The sequence below is a fragment of the Hemitrygon akajei genome, unplaced genomic scaffold, assembly GCF_048418815.1.
Source record: "Hemitrygon akajei unplaced genomic scaffold, sHemAka1.3 Scf000037, whole genome shotgun sequence".
NCBI lineage: Eukaryota > Metazoa > Chordata > Chondrichthyes > Myliobatiformes > Dasyatidae > Hemitrygon > Hemitrygon akajei.
In genome coordinates, this window is record NW_027331923.1 from 1,981,871 (window position 1) to 2,002,128 (window position 20,258).

Consider the following 20,258-nt stretch of genomic DNA (forward strand, 5'->3'; position numbering starts at 1 on the left):
CAGCGACAGGTTACTATCGATGCAATGCTCCTCAGACAGGATGAAGAGGTCAATACTCCCCAATGCCATTAGGCTTTACAATTCTACCGCCAGGACTTAAGAACTTTTTAAAAGCTATTATTAATGCTTTTTGAGATAGTGATTTAGATGCATATCATATTTTTTACTGAGTTAAGTATTGTATGTAATTAGTTTTGCTACAACAAGTGTATGGGACATTGGAAAAAAAGTTGAATTTCCGCATGGGGATGAATAAAGTATCTATCTATCTATCTATCTATCTATCTATCTATCTATCTATCTATCTATCTATCTATCTATCTATCTATCTATCAATCATTGTAATCTTTCTGAGGACACTAACACAACCCCAAAATCAATCTGGGAAACTTCTTCATTCCCTTTATCCGATAGACTGCCTCTGGGACTGGGACCAGACCTGTGCACAGTGTTCCGTGCAGGCTCTCCACAGGACCCCATATACCTTCAGAGGAGCTTTTTATTCTTGTATTAGACCATAGGACCATTTTCCCTAATATGTCAGCTCAGCTATTTCATCATGGCCGATCCATTTTTCCTCTCTGCAGCAATCGCCCGTCTTCCCCCCGTATCCCGTCATGCCCTGACCAATCAAGAATCAATCTACCTCTGTCTTAAAATTTCATAATGAATTGGCCTCGCAAGCTCTCTGAGGCAAAGTTTTCCACAGATTCAGTTCTCTGTGCTACAGAAATTCTCCTCATCTCTGTTCCAAATGGACACCCTTCTATTCTGAGTCTGTGTCCTTAGACATGCCCACCAGAGGAAACACCTTCTCCACATTCACTCCATCAAGCTCTCTCAGTATTCAATAGGTTTCAATTAGGTCACCCTTCCTTCTTCTGAATTCCAGTGAATTCAGACCCTGAGCCGTCGAAAGATTTTCATATAACAAGCCATTTAATCCTGGAGTCATTTTCATGAACCACATTTGAAACCTGTCAAGTTTCAGCACACCCTTTCCAAGATAAGGGGCACAAAACTGCTCTCAATACTCCAAGTGAGGCCTCACCAGTGCTTTATAAAGACTCAACATCTTTGCGTTTATTGTCTTGTCCTCTTCAAATGAATGGTGACATCGCATATGCCTTCCTCACCACAGACTCCTGCAAATTAACCTCCAGGAAATCCTGCACAAGAACTCCCAAATCCCTCTGCATCTCAGTTTTTGAAATTTCTCCCCATTTAGAAAATAGTCCATAAGACCAAAAGAACCATAAGACATAAGAGCAGAATGAGGCCATCTGGCCCATCGAGTCTGCTCCACCATCAATCATGGCTGATCCTTTGTTTTAAATCTCCTCCTCAACCCCAGATCCCGGCCTTCTCCCCGTAACCTTTGATGTCATGTCCAAACAAGAAGCTGTCAATCTCTACATTAAATACACCCAACGACCTGGCCTCTACAGCTTCATGAGGCAACAAATTCCACAAATTCACCACCCTTTGGCCAAAGAAATTTCCTTGCATCTCTGTTTTGAAAGGATGCCCCTCTATTTTGAGGCTGTGCCCTCATGTCCTGGACTCTCATACCATGGGAAACATCCTTTCTATATCTACACTGTCTAGGCCTTCAATATTCGAAAGGTTTCAATGAGATCCTCCCTCATCCTTCTGAATTCCAACAAAACCCAGAGCCATCAAACATTCCTCGTATGATAACCCTTTCATTCCTGGAGTCATCCTTGTGAACCTCCTCTGGGCCCTTTCAAATGCCAGCACATCTTTTCTTAGATGAGGGGACCAAAACAGTTCACAATACTCAAGGTGAGGCCTCACCAATGCCTTATCAATCCTCAGCATCACCTACTTGCTCTTGTATTCTAGACCTCTTGAAATGAATTCGAACATGCATGTGCCTTCCTCACCACCGAACTGACTCAACCTGCAAGTTAACCTTCAGGGTGTTCTGCACAAGGACTCCCAAGTCCCTCTGCATCTCAGATTCCTGCATTTTCTCCCCGTTTAGAAAATATTCCACACATTTATTTCTACCACCAAAGTGCCTGAACAGGTACCTTCCAACATTGTATTTAATTTGCCACTCTCTTGCCCATTCTCCTAATCTGTCTAAGTCCTTCTGCATCCTACCTGATTCCTCAACAGTACCATCCCCTCCACCAATTTCGTATCATCTGCAAACTTGGAAACAAAGCCATCTATTCCATCATCTAAATCATTAATATAGACCATAAAAAGAACCGGTCCCAATCCCGACCCCCGTGGAACACCACTAGTCACTGGCAGCCAACCAGAAAACAATCCTTTTATTCCCACTCGCTGCCTCCTACCAATCAGCCAATGTTGCAACCAGGTTAGTAATTTTCCTGTAATATCATAGGCTCTTAACGTGGTAAGCAGTCTCATGTGTGGCACCTTGTCAAAGGCCAAATACACAATACGCACTGCATCCCCTTTATCTATCCTACTTGTAATCACCTCAAAGAATTCCAACAGATTTGTCAGGTAAGATTTCTCCTAAAAGAAACCATTCTGACTTTGTACTATCTTGTCCTATGTCACCATGTACTCCATCACTTCCTCCTTAATAATTGACTCTAACATCTTCCCAACCACTGAGGTCAGGCTAACTGGTCTATAATTTCCTTTCTGCTGCCTTTCTCCTTTCTTAAAGAGTGCAGTGTCATTTGCAATTTTCCAGTCATCTGACACCATCCCAGAGTCCATTGATTTTTGAAACATCATTTCTAATTCCACAACAATCTCTGATGCCACCTCTTTCAGAACCCTAGGATGCAGTTCCTCTGGTCCGGGTGGCTTGTGTACCTTCAGGTCTTTCAGCTTTTTGAGCACCTTTTCTCTTGTAACAGTAACTGCACCCACTTATCTTCCTTCACACATTACAGCATCAGGCATACTGCTAGTGTCTTCTACAGTGAAAACTGACACAAAATACTTATTTAGTTCATCAGCCATCTCCTTGTCCCCTGTTATTATTTTTCCTGCCTCATTTGCTAGCGGCCGTGTATTCGCTGTCATTTCTCTTTCATTTTTAACATACTTCAGAAGACTGTTACTATCCACTTCGATATTATTTGCTTGTTTCGTTTCAGCTTTCATCTTTTCCCTTCTGATGATTTTTTTAGTTGCTCTCTGCAGGTTTTTAAAAATGTCCCAATCATCTATCTACCCACTAATTTTTGCTTTGTTGGGAGACCTGTATATAACTGTCATCAACATGCTGTTACCTTTGCAGTTTCTTAACTCAACCCACAACGATTCAACATCTTCTTACTCTATATCACATCTTTCCACTGATTTGATGCCATTTATTACCGGGAGAGCCACATCACACCCTCTGCCTACCTTCCAAAATAACGTGTAAACTTGGACACTCCACTCCCAACTGTAACCATCCTTCAGCCACGATTCAGTGATGGCCACAACATCATACGTGGCCATCTGTAATATTGCAACAAGATCATCCACCTTATTTCTTATATAACACGCATTTAGATACAATACCTTGAGTTCCGTATTGACCATCCTTTCTGGTTTTGTATCCCTGATGATTTGATACTCAGCCTGTTGGCTGCAACTAAGTCCCATCACCTGCCTGCCCTTCCTGACAATCTGACTGCATGCTATCTTTACTTTTTACCATCCATCCTTTTCTGAGTCCTTTCACTCTGATTCCCACCCCGCCCTGCCAAGTTAGTTTACACCCTTCCCAACGGCTCTAACAAACCTGCCTGTGATAATATTGGTCCCCCTCGGTTGCAGGTGCAACCTGTCACTTTTGAACAGGTCATCCCCTCAGAAGAGATCCCAGTTATCGAAGAACCTGAAGCCCTGCCTTCTGCACCAGCTTCTCAGCCATGTATTTATCTGCTAAGTCATCCTGTTTCTGCCCTCACTGACGCGTGGCACAGGTAGCAATCCAGAAATTACTACCTGGGAGTTCCTGCTTCTCAACTTTCTACCTAGATCTTGAGATTCCTCTTTCAGGACCTCATTGTTTTTCCTTCCTATGTCATTGGTACCAATATGTACCAAGACAACTGGCAGCTACCCCCTCTCCAAAATGTTGTCGATGCGATTTGAGACATCCCTGACCCTGGCACCTGGGAGACAAAATACCATCCGGGTGTCCCGTTCACGTCCACAGAATCTCCTGCCTGTTCCCTCACTGTCGAATCCCCATCACTACTGCTCTCTTCTTCGGTCGCTTTCCCTTTCAGTCAACCCTTTTATATCTGAAAACAAAGTGCATGACCATACACTTCCCAACACTGTTTGCCATCTGCCACTTCATTCCTCATTCTCCTAATCTGTCTTCAGTCCTTCTGTAGCCCTTCTATTTCTCAAAACCTCCTGCCCCACCACCTACCTTCGTATCGTCTGCAAACTTTGCTGCAAAGCCATCAATTCTGTCATCCCAATCATTGACATGTAATGTAAATGAATTGGCCCAACAGAGACCCCCGTGGAACACCACTAGTCACCGGCAGCCGACCAGAAGAGGCTCCCTTTATTCCCCCTCTGACTTCCAGCAGTCAGCCTCTGCTGTTCCCATGCTAGATTCTTTCTGTAATACCGTGGTCTCGTGCCTTGCTAAGCAGCCTTGTGTGTGGCAACTTGTCAGCATATTAACCGATTCTCCTTTGTCTATTGTGCTTATTATTTCTTCAATGCATTCCAGCAAATTTGGCAGGCAAGATTTTATCTTGAGGAAACCATGTTGACTACATCCTATTTTATCATGTGCCTCAAAGTACCCTGAAAACACATCCTTAGCAATCGACCCAATGTCTTCCCAACGACTGAGATCAGATTAAATGGCCTATTAAACTTCCTTTCTACTGCCGTTCTCCCTTCTTAAAGAGCGGAGTGACATTTGCAACTTTCCAATCTTCGGGAACCATTCCAGAATCTGGCAATTTTTGAAAGATGATTACAAATGTCTCCAATTCTCTTCAGCCACGTCTTTCGGAACCCTGGGGTGTACAACAACTGGTCCCGGTGACATCTCCCCTCAGTTTTCCAAGAACTTTCTCCCTACTGATGGTTACACACTTCATGATCGTTGACACGAGCAGCTTCCTCCATTCTGTTACTGTCTTTTACAGTGAAGAATGATGCAAAATACTTCTTCAGTTCAGTTGCCATTTCATTATTCCCCATTACTAACTCTCCAGCTCAGTTCTCCAGCGGTCTGATATTCCCTCTCAGCTCTCTTTTACACTTTATGTATCTGAAGAAACTTTGGTATCCTCTTGAATATTATTGACCAGTTTACTTTCATATTCCCTTTACTTCTTTAATTATTGTTTAGTTGCCTTCAACTCACTAACTTCCGCTCTATTATATACCCTCTCTTTGGGTTGACTTCTCTTGACAACCATGGTTGTGTTATCTAGCGATTAGAATAATTCTTCTTTGATGTGTATATATACTGTGCCTTCCAAATTGCTTCCAGAAATTCCAGCCATTGCTGCTCTGCCATCATCCCTGCCTGTGTTCTTTTTCAATCCATTCTGGCCAAATCCTCTCTGTAATATCCTTCCTGTAATTCGGTGACCAAAACTGCACACAATACTCCAAATACGGCCTCACCAATGTCCTAAACAACCTCACCATAACATTCCAACTTTTATACTCAATACTTTGATTTATAAAGGCCAATTTACCAAAAGATCTTTTTACTGTCCTATCTACATGTGACGCCACTTCTAGGGAATTTTGTATCTGTATTCCTAGATCCCTGTGTTCTACTGCACTCCTCAGTGCCCTACCATTTACCTTGTATGTTCTACCTTGTTTTTCTTTCCTTCCAAAGTGCAATACCTCACACTTGCCTGTATTCAACTCCATCGGCCATTTTTCAGCCCATTTTTCCAGCTGGTCCAGATCCCTCTGCAAGCTTTCAAAACCTTCTTGACTGTCCACTACACCTTCAATCTTTATATCATCAGCAAATTTGCTGATCCAATTTACCATATTATCATCCAGATCATTGATATAGATGACAAATAACAATGGACCCAGCATTGATCCCTGTGGCACACCACTAGTATCCTGCAGTTGTTTGCTATCTCTCTGTAGATTTGCTCCTCCAATTCTCGCTGACTATTTGGTGGTCTGTAATACAATCTCATTAATGTGGTCATACCTTTCCCATTTCTCATTCTCAGCTCCATCCATATGACCTCGGTAGACAAGTTCTCTAATCTGCCCTGCCGAAGCACTGCTGAATCATTTTCCCTGCCTAGCAATTCCTCTGCCACCTTCCCCCACCCGGCCCACCAACCCTTCATCCCTCTGCCTCTGTCATGTCTGAAATATCGGAACCCTGGAACGTTAAGCTGCCAGTCCAGCCCCTCCTGTTGCCAAGTTTCACTGATGGCTATGATGTCATAATTCCATGTCAATCCACGCCCTCAGTTCGTCTGCCTTCCTCACAATAACCATCGCATTGAAACAGACATTCCAACATGCTGCCTGGCATTCTCTCTAAACCTACTAGTTAAAAAACAAATCGAATGAGAAAAAAAAACAACCGCAATAATAACTTACCTTTGCCTGTTGAGCCAAAGCTGTCCCACTCTGACTCAGTGCACTCCGACGATGGCTGCTTCGCTTGGCGGAACTTCTTTTACAGTTTACTCGCCGACCGGCTGTCTTCAGCTCCTCTGCTCCCAATTGGTTGGCCGTTTAAAAAACTGAAAACATCCCGCGAATCCTCTCCTTCTCAAGCTCGTGCAGGGGTTACCGGATGTTAGATAAGCGGACATTCACCGAATCTATCTCTTTATATCTTTAGTTCAATTAAAACCTGATCCCGTGTTAATTCTTGGAGAACGTGTCGAGTAATGCCCACTTTCTGTTATGTCTTATTCTGTTTATATCTGTCCATTACTCTCACCTTCACTATCCCTCTATCTCTCTAAATCTGTACCTCTGACTCTATCTCTATCCCTCTATCTGCCAATCTCTGTCTAATCTAACTGGAACTCTAAATGGAACTCTAACTCTATCTCTGTCTCTCCCATTATCTCTCCCTCTACCGCTCTCTCTCCATCTATCTCTCCCCATCTCTCTCTGTCCCTCCCTCTTTTCCTCTCTCTATCTCTCTCTCTACCTCTCCCCGTCTCTCTCTCCCTCTCTCACACGCTCTCTCCCTCTCTGCCTCCTCCACACTCTCGTTCCCTCTCTCTTTTCCTCCCTCTCTGTCTTTCGCCCTCCAGCGAATTTAGATAGATAGATAGATAGATAGATAGATAGATAGATAGATAGATAGATAGATAGATAGATAGATACTTTATTCATCCCCATGGGGAAACTCAACTTTTTTTCCAATGTCCCATACACTTGTTGTAGCAGAACTAATTACATACAAAACTCAGTAAAAAAAAAAATGATATGCATCTAAATCACCATCTCAAAAAGCATTAATAATAGCTTTTAAAAAGTTCTTAAGTCCTGGCGGTAGAATTGTAAAGCCTAATGGCATTGGGGAGTATTGACCTCTTCATCCTGTCTGAGGAGCATTGCATCGATAGTAACCTGTCGCTGAAACTGCTTCTCTGTCTCTGGATGGTGCTATGTAGAGGATGTTCAGAGTTATCCATAATTGACTGTAGCCTACTCAGCGCCCTTCGCTCAGCTACCGATGTTAAACTCTCCAGTACTTTGCCCACGACAGAGCCCGCCTTCCTTACCAGCTTATTAAGACGTGAGGCGTCCCTCTTCTTAATGCTTCCTCCCCAACACGCCACCACAAAGAAGAGGGCGCTCTCCACAACTGACCTATAGAACATCTTCAGCATCTCACTACAGACATTGAATGACGCCAACCTTCTTAGGAAGTACAGTCGACTCTGTGCCTTCCTGCACAAGGCATCTGTGTTGGCAGTCCAGTCTAGCTTCTCGTCTAACTGTACTCCCAGATACTTGTAGGTCTTAACCTGCTCCACACATTCTCCATTAATGATCACTGGCTCCATATGAGGCCTAGATCTCCTAAAGTCCACCACCAACTCCTTGGTCTTGGTGATATTGAGACGCAGGTAGTTTGAGTTGCACCATATCACAAAGTCCTGTATCAGTTTCCTATACTCCTCCTCCTGTCCATTCCTGACACACCCCACTATGGCCGTGTCATCAGCGAACTTCTGCACATGGCAGGACTCTGAGTTATATTGGAAGTCTGATGTGTACAGGGTGAACAGGACCGGAGAGAGTACGGTTTCCTGCGGCGCCCCTGTGCTGCTGACCACCGTGTCAGACCTACAGTCTCCCAACCGCACATACTGAGGTCTATCTGTCAAGTAGTCCACTATCCAATCCACCATGTGAGAGTCTACTCCCGTCTCCGTTAGTTTGTGCCTTAAGATCTTGGGCTGGATGGTGTTAAAGGCACTGGAGAAGTCAAGGAATGTAATCCTCACAGCACAACTGACGATTGTGATCCTGTCCCGGGGGAAGTGCGGCCTCTCAACCTGCACCACTCGCTACCTGGTGGCCATGGCAGCGGCGGATCTACTGACCATTGTCATCCAGGTCACTCTGCGTCAAGTCGCATACTATTACTTCCCGTGGAGTTTTCTGAGCATCACCCCTGTGTGCAGTGTTATCGATGTACTGAGCTACACAGACACACACTGTTCTCACTGGTTCACCGTCACTTTCACCTTTGACCGGTTTGTCGCCATTTGAGCCAGAAACTGAAAACAAAATACTGCACCGGGAAAACTGCGGCTGTAGTTCTAAAAACAACCGGTGTACTGTTCTGTCTGAAAAACATTCCACGATACTTCACACTGGGAACCCAGGGTGATCATCGACAAAGTACTGTGGTTCTGTGTGGTCAAGGATAATTATTTCATTGACCCTGGGTGGGTAACATATAATTGGCTCGATACAGTTTTAACTCCGTTCCTCCCATTTGCTGGGATCCTGCTTGTCAACGCCCTGACATTTTAATGGCCAGCCGTGTCCGTAAGGGGCTGAAGGGTCAGAGCAAGGGGGAGAACCGCAGTGACCCGGAGATGGAGAGCAGGAGGAGGTCTGTGATTTTACTCTTCACCCTCTCCGGCAGCTTCATCCTCCTGTGGATAACAATGGTTGTAAATTTCATACATTGTCAGGTCTCAGGAATAGGATACGATTTCAACAATTCTGAAATCATTTTTCACCACATCGGGAAATTTCTTAAGGATTTCAGCTGATGCACCAACACATTTATTTACCCGGAAACTCAGTCAATATTCAGGCAGCAGCTGATCAGTGCAGTATAATATCCGGTCACTTCGGTACTTCAATGCATTAATATAGCATTCCGCGTCCTGAGCACAACCAGAGGCGACCGCATTGTCTCCAGTCCATAAGACCATGAGATATAGGAGCAGAATTAGGCCATTTGGCCCATCGAATCGGCTCCACCATTTCAACGTGGCTTTCCCTCCCATATCCCTTCATGTCCTGACCAATCAAGAATCTGTCAACGTCTGCTTTAATATATACATAAAGACGTGACCTTTACTGACATCGATGGCCAATTTGCATCATTCACACAATTAAGCACTCAGTTCAACCTTCCAAATTCACAAGTTTTTTTTCCTATCTCCAAGTTAGACACTATGTTAAGGAAAAGTGCCCACACTTGGAGCCGATTTCCAGCACCCATCCCTTTCTTGAAAACCTCTTGCTCCCTCCAGACTCCAAACAGTTAATATCAAAATTTGTGAATTGCTTTACTCCTTTGGTTTCTACAGATTTTATTAGGGAAGCCTGGACTGGGGACCTGAACTCAGAGATATCAGCGGAACTTTGGGAGGAGGCAATGTCCCGGGTTCACTGTTGCTCTGTTAATTCCCGCTACAGGTTAATCCAGTACAAGGTGATGCTTTACTCAAAAACAAAACCGAATCGCATCTTCCCATCTGTACCTCCTGAGTACAAGTGCCGATCTGCTGAGGGCTCACGAGCGCATCTTTTCTGGTTTTGCCCTGCATTATACAACGTTCGGACTGCAATTTTTGAGTGGCTCTCAAAAGCCTGTTCCAGAGACGTTCAGCCCAATCACGACCTCGCCATCTTTGGATGCTCTGCAGTGACTCTTGAGTTGCCGCACGACATGCAGGTTGCTCTACATCTGGGAATGGTGGTGGCTAAGAAACTTATTCTTCTGACCTGGAAGTCCACTACTCCACCGACCTTTGCACACTGGCTCAGGGAGATGTTTTCTGTTGTACAAATGGGAAGACTGCGTCTGCACAAACCCAATATACAGAATATATTTGAGAGAATAACGGGACCTTTCTTGGCTCAGTGTCATATTACCTCACATACATAATGATCTTGACCTGTCTGGCCTCATGAGTTGGTGTGGTGCCTAACCGGATTCCTTTATTCATTTTATTTTCCATTGCTTCCGTGATTGTGTCAGCTTTTGTTTGAAAGTCTATTTATGTGATCTTGGAAATTGTCTGGCAGCCTTTTTGTTTTTGTTTTTGATTTGTTTTGTCTCTGCTCCACCTGCAGCTGCATCTCCTTTGCATTGTCTTGCATGTCTTCATTATTTTCTGTCTTTGTAATAACTGAAAATTGTAAATAATGTATTAAAAAAAGAACCACTCCAGAATGTCTCTCACTAGCGGTAATTTAGCTTTCATTAGAAAGAACCATGTTCCTAGCGTGATAAGAACCCAGGCACCCAAACGTAAAATTACTCTTCTTGTCAAGTTCCCAACAGTCTTCGACCACATCGTTAACAGGAAGATAGTTTCTTCATCTCCCTAAATTAATCCAGTATGCTAACATCAGCTTCAAATTCAGGAATGTTTAGGCAATTTGTTCCATTTTAACCAGTAAAGCCGAAAATGGGCGTCCTTTTTGCAACACAACACAATCTTAATGTCTGTGTTTCTATCACATCCAAACAATTTAAAGTTTCAGATGGAGCTGATTCATCAGCCTCAGAGCCACAATCAAGATCAGACCTAACATTGACAACACAAATGTTCGTTTAGCACCCCAAGTATACACACATAGGCATCGGTGTATATTTAATGCTCCTATACATTTATAAATTATTTTACTGATATGGTGCTTCCATGCCAGCTTATTATCCTTGGACCTGCCTGGAAATTTTACCATCGACACATCAATATTTTGACCATATTCTCTTCAATCAACAGCGTCTCTATTAATCCTCCTTGAACAAAACCCTAGCCTTGTGTTGTAGCTACAGAAATATTAAATCCTCATGTAGCTGCCTATTGTTCAACTTTTTAAATACCCAATTGCATCCTATTTTCAGTAAAATTGAAATGACTCTCTTTAGTCCATAAAGCTCCATCATAGTGATTTACCCACTGCAGTAGCAATCCAGAGAACGTATGATTAATCATAGTAATAATTGATGAAGGGCTACAAATAATGTCTTGTGTGGTCCCATTCTCTATCTCACAGAATGTCAAATGTAACTTTCCCTGTTTACCCGCATAGGTCATCCAAATGAAAGATAAAAATAAAACAAATGCAATCTCCCCCTCACTCCTATTTTCCATAAGGTAATCAAATATTCTTCCTTCCATAACTGTCACATGCATTTTCAACATCGAAAGACTGATATACATACATCTTTACTTACATGTGCTTTCGTATCATCATCTTCCAAATATAAAACTGAAAAGAAAGCTATTCTACCCTTCCGATAAACGAATAGAATGCAAAATATTTTCCAAAATAAAATAAAAATGGTCTATTGCCATACGTTCCACCAGTTTACATAAATCAGACATTAATGGTATGAGCCAACAATGCAGGGTTATCCTCGGATTTAGAATAAGCACTGATGCTACCATTTTCCATGAGGAAGGATGATGGCCTAACTTCAAAATACGATTAAAATATTTAAATATTATTTCAGCGAGAGCTGTCAGTCACATACGTAATCATACAATAGCCTACATCATCCTAACCTAATTAATAACAGCATTTTATACACAGACAAATAAAGCTTTACATCAGTGATACTATCATTGCTACAGCTGATACTACCATTCCAACACATCACTGTGTTCACTTAGAACTTCATCCCTACATTGTTTAACCCGTCACTGAAACCATCCTGATTATGAATCGCAGCACATGACTCTCCCAATAACATAACCTTCCCTATTTTAGAGTCAAGCATTTTACCCTCATCAGTCAATACTGGAATATTATGATCACTGCAAAACCTCCAATATCTTAGTTATTCTCCAAACATCTCCAAGTTTAATAGCCCTTCCAAATTCATCTGAATATGACCTCCAGTAAACCGGGGTGCTGAGAGCACACCAACATTTCTACACTGGAGATTAGTTCTTCAACTCATTGATTGCGCAAGGGATTTTCTACATCTAACATTTGACTTACGAATTGACAAGGAACTGTGGGAAGAGATTCACTCTTCACTCACTCATCTGACCTGCATGCACACCAGTGAGTTCACACTGATGAGATGTCGTTCACCTGCGCTGATTGTGGGAACGGATTCATTCGGTCATCCAGCCGACTGACACACCAGTGAGTTCACACTAGTAAGAAGCCATTCTCCTGTTCAGACTGTGGGAAGGGATTCACTTGGTCATCTGAACTGTAGATACATCAGCGAACTCACACTGCGGAGAAGCTGTTCACTTGTTCAGAATGTGGGAAAGGGTTTATTCGGTCATCTCAACTGAAGGTACATCAGCGAGTTCACACTGGGGAGAGGCCATTCACCTGCTCAGACTGTGGGAAGAATTTCACTGACTCATCCAAGCTACAGGCGCACCTGCGAGTTCGTACTGGAGAGAGGCCGTTCACGTGTTCAGACTGTGGGAAGACATTTACTCGGTCATCTCAAGTGATGGCACATCAGCGAATTCACACTGGACAGAGGCTGTTCATCTGCTCAGAGTGTGGGAAAGGGTTTTTTCGTTCATATCAACTGAAGGTGCATCAACGATTTCACACTGGGGAGCGACCGTATGCCTGCTCCGAATGTGGGAAGAGGTTCTCTCAGTCATCCCACCTTGTGACGCACTATCGAGTTCACACTGGGGAAACTGTTTAAACAGGCGACTGACTACAGGCTGGATATTTCACCATCACAGTTGCTGAATCCACAGGCAAGTTCAATATTGACTGTTGGTGCCAAAGTCGGCCATTACTGCTGCTGTTTATCAAACCCAGTTCTGCACTCTGGTCACTGGGCGTGGAAGGTATTCCTCAGCTAATGTTCAAGTTTAATGGGACTGGAGTTTAATGGTTTAGATCTGTAACACATAAACCAGTTCTAATTTAAATCCTGTCCTCATTGACAGAATCTCCTTTCTCTCCCCTGACTATCATCTCCTATAACTACCGCAAGGCCTAAATTTACACTTCCCTATTGAGCATCAGAGCCGACAGTGCTACCGGCCTTTCTGTTGCTGCAGTGCCCCAATGGGTCAACCACCACCCACCCAGCAGTATCCAACAAGGTGTTCTGCTGAGGAGAATGCCCACAGGACAGCCCTGCACTGTCTTCCTAATGACCCTTACCTCTGCTGGTGGTCACGCTTCTCCTATCCGAAGCTTGTACTCTGGGTGTGGCCATCTCTGCAGATGTTTCATTGATAGTATCTTCAGACTCCCGAATGATACTGAGTACATCCAATTCCCTGAACCAGTCAGTCAGGTGCTGTGATTGGGTGCAGTTCCTCCAAATATAGTCATCAGGGAAACTCAGATATCCAGAATTCCCACATCTGACTGGAGGAGCATCCCATCCTGACTGCTCTGCACCAGAATACACAACTGTGGATCAGGAATGAATTAACATATGCAAGAAAACAACAAACTTGAATTGGTCAATGACAGTGGAAGTAGAGTGTTCAATTATCTGTGTTCTTGCCATGAGGTAAAAGGGATAGAGGCTGCCATTTTGGGAAGCTGCTCTGTAACCCCCATTTTGTGAACTGATTGCTATGGGATAACCAAATCAGATCAACCGATTTCCGGTTTCCCATTCTAAGCCTGAAATCACTCTCAGATAAACTGTGTATTATGTCCAATGTCAGGTTTGCAGAATTAATCTCGTTATCTCTGAACCTGAAGTCACTCTGAGATAAGGAGTGTATTTTTTTACAGTGGCAGGTCTGCAGAATTAATCTCGTTATCTCTGAACCTGAAGTCACTCTGAGATAAGGAGTGTATTTTTTTACAGTGGCAGGTCTGCAGAATTAATCTCGTTATCTCTGAACCTGAAGTCACTCTGAGATAAGGTGTGTATTATGTACAGTGGCAGGTTTGCAGAAGGAATCTCGTTATCTCTGAACCTGAAGTCACTCTGAGATAAGGTGTTTATTATGTACACTGTCAGGTTTGCAGAAGGAATCTCGTTACCTATGAACCTGAAGTCACTCTGAGATAAGGTGTGTATTATGTACACTGTCAGGTTTGCAGAAGGAATCTCGTTATCTCTGAACCTGAAGCCACTCTGAGATAAGGTGTGTATTATGTACAGTGGCAGGTTTGCAGAAGGAATCTCGTTATCTCTGAACCTGAAGTCACTCTGAGATAAGGTGTGTATTATGTACAGTGGCAGGTTTGCAGAAGGAATCTCGTTATCTCTGAACCTGAAGTCACTCTGAGTTAAGGTGTGTATTATGTACAGTGGCAGGTTTGCAGAAGGAATCTCGTTATCTCTGAACCTGAAGTCACTCTGAGATAAGGTGTGTATTATGTACAGTAGCAGGTTTGCAGAAGGAATCTCGTTATCTCTGAACCTGAAGTCACTCTGAGATAAGGTGTGTATTGTGTACAGTGGCAGGTTTGCAGAAGGAATCTCGTTATCTCTGAACCTGAAGTCACTCTGAGTTAAGGTGTGTATTATGTACAGTGGCAGGTTTGCAGAAGGAATCTCGTTATCTCTGAACCTGAAGTCACTCTGAGATAAGGTGTGTATTATGTACAGTGGCAGGTTTGCAGAAGGAATCTCGTTATCTCTGAACCTGAAGTCACTCTGAGATAAGGTGTGTATTATGTACAGTGGCAGGTTTGCAGAAGGAATCTCGTTATCTCTGAACCTGAAGTCACTCTGAGATAAGGTGTGTATTATGTACAGTGGCAGGTTTGCAGAAGGAATCTCGTTATCTCTGAACCTGAAGTCACTCTGAGATAAGGAGCGTATTATGTTCAGTGGCAGGTTTGCAGAAGGAATCTCGTTATCTCTGATCCTGAAGTCACTCTGAGATAAGGTGTGTATTATGTTCAGTGGCAGGTTTGCAGAAGGAATCTCGTTATTTCTGCCGAGTGTCTGAACCAGAGCTGAAGAGATCAAAAGAATTCACCTTTGGCAAGAAGTTGTGTAGCCTTTGGTCTACATCCAATAGAAATCTGTTAGTCATCAGGCTGATAAACTTCAGCCAACAAGAATTACATGCGTCCTCTATACTGATAAGAGGTGTTTAACAAGTTAAGAGTTTCAAATTCAAAGGTGTGATAACTCCTGAGACTAATCATCACAAGAAAGAGCCCCCAAGAAAGGGACTGGAGAAGAAATGATCGATCATTTGGACAAAATGGGATCCTCTGTTTCAATGTTGTGAATTTGAGAAGTAGTCAGAGTGTGTATTACTACAGAGGGTACAGTGGAATTCATGTTTTACGTTGTTAGCCTGGGGTCAACATAGTTACTTTGTTGTTTGTGCAGGAAAAATAAAGCGCCAGCTTTGATTAATTACGAGTTGCCTGGTGAGTTTCCAAACTGATCTCAGTTGATGAACGGTGAACGTATTTTCGCGCCCTGGGGTGCACTCGAAAAGAAAGAAAAGTGGTCTGGGACCCTGGTGTCGAGTTGAACCACACAGTAGTTTAGGATATTAAAATGTGAAAGGGAAAGGACAGGAAGAACCCAGGAATTCAGAGGATTTCAGAGATTACTTTCATGGTTAATTATGAGGGAACTGGTCAGATTATGAGGAGAAGTTAGGAAAGTTTGAGAGTCGAGGGTCAGTGACTCTGGAGGAAGAATTGTGGAAAACAGTGAAAATAAATTAAAGTAATTATAAGGGATTAAAAATGTTATAATGCAATGTTTGTTAGTTGATCTAATTGAAGTGAAGAGAGAAAAAACTGAAACTGGCGGAGGAATTATGTAAGTGTAGGGAAGAGTTAGAAATTCTGACCGAGCAGGATCAGGTGACTTTGATCCACATGAGTCAGTTTCAGGCTCAGTGTGAAGCGTTAACAAGAGAACATGAGAAAACTGAAGAGGATTATAAACAGGCGGATACAGAATTAGAGAAAGGAAAAGTCAGGGTCGGGATTTACGGCTGTTGTGAATGTCATGAAGAAATCGGCAGCTGAGAGGAAAGGCTGCGCTGATCGCAAGTGTTTAAAACAGATGGAAAATCTGCAAAGTGAACTCTCAGCTCGGAGAGGAGTGATATGTGCGAGGACGGACGATGATGGTGATGCAGATTGGGCTGATTTAGCGTATGAAGAGACGCTTGTATCACACACCGGGTCGCTCTCTTCAGTCACCTGATGAGGTAATCGTAGCCTTTGTCCAGGGGCAGATATGGTCAGGTAATGCCCAACCTTCATAGAGTGTTTCAACCCGTAACCACTACACTGTCCAGCTGGTGGATCAGAAGTGAGGGCCAAGTCACTGCCCATCTGTTCCAGACCTCGAGCTCAATCCCTCTCTCCAGCTCCATACCCAGTCAGGGGCTCTTTCTGCTTCCTCCCCCATCCTGCCAGCTGCTTGCTTCTTGCTCTTTTCATCAAGGCCCAGCACAGACAGCAACCTCCATGCTGGCCGTGCCAGGAACCCACTACAGTCGATCTCCATGAGGAACAGCCACGTCTGCCATCCTTTGTCCCTGCACTCCGGGACTAACAGTATAAAAGCCAGGATTATTGGGGAAGTGGCCCGCCTCCCAGCAGGTTTTTCAGAGAGTGGGTGGAACCTTCAATATTCAGTGCCCCAATGGCGCCTGTAGTAATGGAGGGACTGCAGGACACACCAGAGCCGGGGATGTGGGGCGTGTGTGACATAGTATTCCGTCCCTTTTGACTTGGCCCAATTGAGTGCTGGAGTGGTGAATGAGATATGATTCTCGGAAACTTTCCCAGTCCATTCAGCAGACAGGACAACTCACGGTTTATATGAAACGGAGGAGGGGAAGCTAACCCTTCTCTGTCTAACTTCAGCTTTCCCTTCAGCCCTGCCGGAGGAACAGGCACCCGCCCAGGGGACACGGAGTGATTTACAGAAGGCACCATTAGAAGCTGCCGGACTAATAGAGGTGACAGTGGGGATTTTGCATAACTGCAGACAGTAGAAAGGAAGGAACCTTCTATATCTGTGAAGAGGTTGTGGCCGGTTTTCTCGAGTGTTTTTGGTCCTACTTTGGATACGCAGAATTCGACTCCGTGACAGAGTAGGAACTGGCCGAGGAACTTGGTATCGCATAGTACCGAGGAGAGCAGAAGGGTATGTGAAATGATTGATCCATTCATATCCCACACATGCTGAAGCATGGGATCTCAGAAGGATGACGTGAATGAGGGAAAAGAGAGTGAGGGAGAAAGGTACTGAGGAGGATAAGGGAAAACAGGGTTCTAAAACAACCCTATAACAGAACAAGGTGTGCAGAGGCAGAACGAAGGGAGACGGGGTGCCAATCAGGATGAGCTCAACAGCGCCGCCTAATGGCTAGGTAGTCGAACACGCGGTTGGAATACCGTACTTACGTTCCCACTGTTACGAATCCCCAAATAAATGATACAATTCCGGACAGGAAGTTTATTTTGCCCTTGATTGCCCACAATCTAGGTGGGACCTATCAGGATGTAACAATGGCCCATTGCCCCTGGAAGGACAACTGTGTTACGTACAATGCATTGCCCATGATGCTGATGAAAAGCCACAACTTGTATCCAGAGTTACCTAGGGGGAGTCCATATTGTATGTGTGTTCACCACATGGTTGGAGCTGGACCCCTTGTAGAAACTAAAGTAGGAATCCACCCCGTAAACTTTCTTCGGAATGCAGGAGACTCTTGAACCACCCTAAACGTGGCCACGTTCAATGCAACACTTTGGGAAATGGAAGATTCGGTTATCATAAATGAATTTAATTGACATTCATAAGTGTGTAAGTTGAGTACCGTTGAGATATATTCGAACCTTTGAGATATTTTTCTGTATTAAATCTGGTAATGTCATAAATGGACCCTGAATTACACCAGTGTGCTTTGCTATATGCTAAGTGAGGGTGTTGCAGGAGGCATGTTCATTGTGTAACTGGTAAGGTCTGTCCATTGCGAGGCCTTGAATAAAAGCGTTGCAGTCGCTAAGTAGAGGAGCTGACACCCAGAATAGCCTGAACACTTGTATGAAAGCGAACTTTGTAAGCTGTAAAAGATTCATCTATTCTGAGGTGTGGAGATGGCTTTCTCATGCTGAACTGATGAACCGTGTGTGTGTGCGCGCGTGCGTGCGTGTGTGTGTGTGCGTGAGTGAGTGTGTGTGTGTGTGTGTGTGTGTGTGTGTGTGTGTGTGTGTGTGTGTGTGTGTGTGTGTGTGTGTGTGTGTGTGTGTTTCTGTGAGTGAGCGTGGGAGAGGAAAAGTTGTTCTGTGTTTGCTGAATCGATAATAAGAGAGAGTTCGAATGAATCTCGGGCTTCGAAAAACAAAAAAAAAGTGATCAAGGGAAATATTTTATTCTGACTTGAATTCACTTTTGTGTTTAAAAAGTATTAGTGTGTCAGAGCCTTACGCAGCAGTAACTCCCGTCCCTGTTTCTTTATCACGTGTGAAAATGAACTGGTTGTTTTAAGTTTTGTAATTATTTTTGTGTCTCAAAACAGCTGCAGGAGACAAAGTTCCTGTTCCGCTTTTATTTGTTTTTGTGCATTTGGTGCGGAAGAAGAGTTGCTGATCGTGTTGCTGTTCTTCCTTATCTTGGTTTCGAAGCTATCTGGTGAAGAAGAATCACAGGATTGTGTACTGCATACATATTCTGATATTACATGAAATGAAATGCATGAAGGAATGATACAAACATGGATTTTTGTGCTGTCTTGTCTCAGTGTGTGTGTGTTTCTTTGTGTGTTTCTTAGTATTTTCTTATTTGTTTTCCATGTAATTCATATTAAAGACACCCGAATTGCACACTGGCAATGTGAAATCCTGGTTTAGCAGATTGAAATCCGTGCATCTGTATTCCGGATATGAGATGCCTACATTCCAGGAGAAAATTACTCATTGGTGTAGCGTGACGTTTGTGAATTTGAAATTAACAATTTTGTTTAAATTGGAATAATTTGAGAGTAATCCTAAAAGTTGCTTAACTAACAAGATATTTTTCTTCTATAGAGCAGAAAAGAAGTTCAAGACTTTTGACATCTTTGTTCTGAATTTGTGATTGTTTTGAAAATAGTTTTGATGGAATCAGTGTTTTGTAATGTAAATCGCAAATGGGGAAAAAGGTAAAGAATTTTCTGGTTGGCACCACTCTAATACAGTGCGTAGATGACGCCCTGTTGTCCACCCCAAGTAAGGAAACTTGCGATCAGGGCTCCCTCTATCTTTTACATAAACTAGCTATGAAAGTTCAAAAAGTATCAAAGCAGAAATGAGTTTCTACAACCAGAAGTTACTTATCTAGAATATACCCTAACCCAGAACAGAAGGACATTGATTAAGAGTTCTGTTAAATCCCGCAGCGAACGACTCATAGAGAATTGAAACACTTTCAAAGAATGATATCTGATATTGTAGACAATGGATTTTCAATTATGCAGCTATTGTCAGGCCCACTCTTGTGGTGTCAGAGGCAGCGACTTATGCAGTTGGTTCTGAAGACATCTCCCACTTTGGGTATCAGAATGTATTAGACATTATTTATGTGTTCTCACGATGGGCTGAAGCATTTGTTTGTAGATAAAAATGATGCAGTTACAGCGACGAAATGTTTGTTAAGGGAAGTAACCCGCGATCTGGGATCCCCTGGAAACTATCCGGTGACAACGGTACTCATTTCACTGGTAAAGTCATTGAAGATGGATGCAAAGCCTAACAAGCGGGTCAAAATTTCCATTGTCGCTCCCATTCACAGTCAGAGGTACGAGTCGAAAATATGAACGGAATCATTAAGAACATACTTAGGAAGATTTGTGAGGAAATGAGACTAAAGTGGAAATAGGAGCTGCATTTGGTTCTGATGACTA